General features: G+C 40.3%; 1 protein-coding gene across 1 annotated transcript in view; it reads right to left on the bottom strand.

Annotated features, from left to right (window-relative positions):
* The window catches only part of LOC107696540 (CUB and sushi domain-containing protein 3-like), a 193,207-nt gene that overhangs the window by 49,984 nt on the left and 140,152 nt on the right, over positions 1-3,071 (bottom strand). The window lies entirely within an intron of this gene.

Here is a 3,071-nt window from a genome sequence, read left to right as displayed (position 1 = left end):
TTCACGGGCGTCGGCGATTCCCTCAGATCGCGTCTTTGATAATTCACACTGCGTGATTGTCACTCGCGTGAACGAACACCGATTTGCCTCAGATTTTGGCTATTTGTCAGCGATTTCGCAAAACCTGTCGGCGAGTGAAAAATCGTGCTAAAATCGTGCAGTGTGAACTCGGCATAACCGTAACAACAGCAGAGGCATTATGGGAATGAGGCGTGACATTGCTGATTACAAAAGTAGAGCTGCTTAGCCTAATAAATTCTCAATCTAAACAGTTACAGACAGTATTTTAGACCAACTCATAGTCATCTTACCCATTTGTGGTCATTATGGCCCATTCTTAGACAATCTCAAATACAATGGAATAATTTCTAGCTTAAAAAAAAAAAATTCACATGATGTTTTTATACATGAACAATGATTCTGATTGCTGGATTTAAATCACAAGCACACTAAAATCAAACAAAACAATCAAAGTTCAGTCTACAGGCTTATACAAAAAGCAGCACAACCTTCAGCACAATTTCTAATAATTCAAGAGCTCCTTCTCAATACCAAGAGCATACAAACATGCTATAATTTTTTAAGAGGGAGAATCAAGTCCTCCACTACCAAGTCAGTGGTTCGGTGCACAAAATCTTTTTTTTTTGAAGGGCACAACCATACGCAGACCATTCCAGGCAGTGGGAGGGACTTGTTGAGCTCACTGAACCAGAGTATGTGGTAAAAACCATTCAAAATGCCAGTGACTGAGCCATTCTCTCACTCTAAGCCAGGGGTGCCCAACCCTGCTCCTGGTGATCGACTGTCCTGCAAAGTTCAGCTCCAACCCTAATCAAACACACCTGAAGCAACTAATTAGGGTCTTCAGGATCACTTAAAAATTAAAGGCAGGTGTCTTTGATTAGAGTTGGAGCTAAACTTTGCAGGACAGTCGATCGCCAGGAGCAGGGTTGGGAACCCCTGCTCTAAGCCTTTGCTGTGTGTTTATATTTAATTCCCTTTAAAGTCCCCATGCACAATGTGACAGTGTGGTAGAATAAGAGTTAGGTGAGGCACTGGACACAGGGGTCCTTGATTCGCTATAATTTTATGTGACAAAGGCTCAGCTGCCGCTAGCACACAGAGTTCAGAGATATTTGAAGTGGCCTTGCAGAGCGTTTGTGCGCGGATGGCATATGTAAAATCTCTCTAAACCATATTTGGTGCTCAACAAAATTCATGCTGTACATGTGGGTGTAGGAACCCTCATGTGGAGCCCTTTGAGGTTCCCCTCTGGATGTTTCCCAGTTAGAATATGCCTTTCCATTCCATTTACAGAATGAACAATGGAAGTGAGACGGCATTGTGTTGTGTTTGTTATGAAATGTGACCCTGGACCACAAAACCAGTCATAAGGGTCAATTTTTCAAAATTGAAGTTTATACATCATCTGAAAGCTGAATAAATAAGCTTGTTATGATGGGACAATATTTGGCCGAGATACAACTATTTAAAAATCTGGAATCTGAGGGTGCAAAAAAAATCTAAATATTGGGAAAATTGCCTTTGCCTTGCTAAGAACTGTTCAAATGAAGTTCTTAGCAATCCATATTACTAATCAAAAATTAAGTTTTTAAATATTTTATAGAAGGAAACTTACAAAATATCTTCATGGAACATGATCTTTACTTAATGTCCTAATGATTTTCGGCCTAAAAGAAAAATCAATAATTTTGCCCCAGACAATATATTTTTGGCTATTGCTACAAATATACCCCAGCGACTTAAGACTTAAGGTTTTGTGGTCCAGGGTCACAAATATGCATGTTCGGTCTGGTCTCCGCAGCTCGTCTTGATTCTGAGAGTCCCCTGTTCCTGTTGTAAAGACTACACAACATAAACAGACATGGACTCCTGCAGTGGTGTCTGTGTATTTGTCCATGCCCAAAGACATCTGCATGTAATCTCAATAAAAAACAAAAGAAAATGTATTAAAAAAACAGCACAGCAATCCCACAGATGAATTATACACCTCACAGATGTCGAACGCAGGCTTAAGGCGGTGCCCCACCAGCCGATTTTTCAGCCGTAAACATCATTTACATAGTCATCGGACAATCATAGGGAGTCTTGGCCGCGTCTCTCAGTGGGTGAGTGCTAACAGACTCAAACCTCTGCTGAGTTAATGGTTCTGCCACTGGAGCGGATTCTCACGGCCTTGCCGGGTGTCCAATGAGTTTCTTCTCACACGGAAGAAATGACGAGCTTTATTTGAAGACATTTTGCTGCTTGGAAGTCATCCAAACTTATCCCACCAATTGTTAACTGTGATTGTAAAACAGAGCTATTTTCTGAGGTTCTCCTACACTTAAATTACTAATAAAATGACTAATTAAATAAAAAGCAGAGGCAGAACAGACTGTGTTTATGGAAAGTAAATCTATTTCTAACTCAAGCTGTGCATAAACATATACTCTCAATAGCAAGCCCTGAAGGAATAAGTACACCCATGCATTCAGAGAGGAAAGATACTAACAAATCGCATGCTAATTCAGTCTATTATAAGCCTGTTTGTGCAGTATTCCTGCTTAGCAAGCTCCACGTGAGGGGGAATTGGAATAGGACCCCCTTGAAAATGAGATGGTGCATCTCAAGGGGTTTATCCTCAAGAATAAATTTGTTGCAAATAGAAAGAAATGTCAGAGGCTTTAGTCTGTGACCCCTCTTCCATTTTGAACTAGTCATTTTGACAGAATGTGGTCAGATTTCAGCAAAAACAGTAACACAGCAGTGGTGTTTTATTTCCTGTATGAATCAGTGTTTTTAAACAAAAAGACTCAGGAAGGTTTCTTCAAGTGTCTTGGAGACGTTGCCAAAGTTCTTCTGGATTTAGACTGTCTTAGTTTTTTTCTGATTCTTCATGTCATTCCAGACGGACTGGAGGATGCTGAGATCAGATCTCTGTGATCTGAACAACGGCTGTTGTCAGACTCCTTGTGCAAACAAAAATCAATGCCAAAAAATTAATGGCAAAAGGAATGTTTGGAAATGTAAACTGATATTTCCTGCTGTCACACTACAGCAAAAGATAG

The sequence above is a fragment of the Sinocyclocheilus anshuiensis genome, unplaced genomic scaffold (assembly GCF_001515605.1).
Source record: "Sinocyclocheilus anshuiensis isolate Anshui unplaced genomic scaffold, SAMN03320099.WGS_v1.1 scaffold590, whole genome shotgun sequence".
NCBI lineage: Eukaryota > Metazoa > Chordata > Actinopteri > Cypriniformes > Cyprinidae > Sinocyclocheilus > Sinocyclocheilus anshuiensis.
Note: the sequence above shows the minus strand (reverse complement) of the source record. Positions and strands in the feature narration are given on the sequence as shown.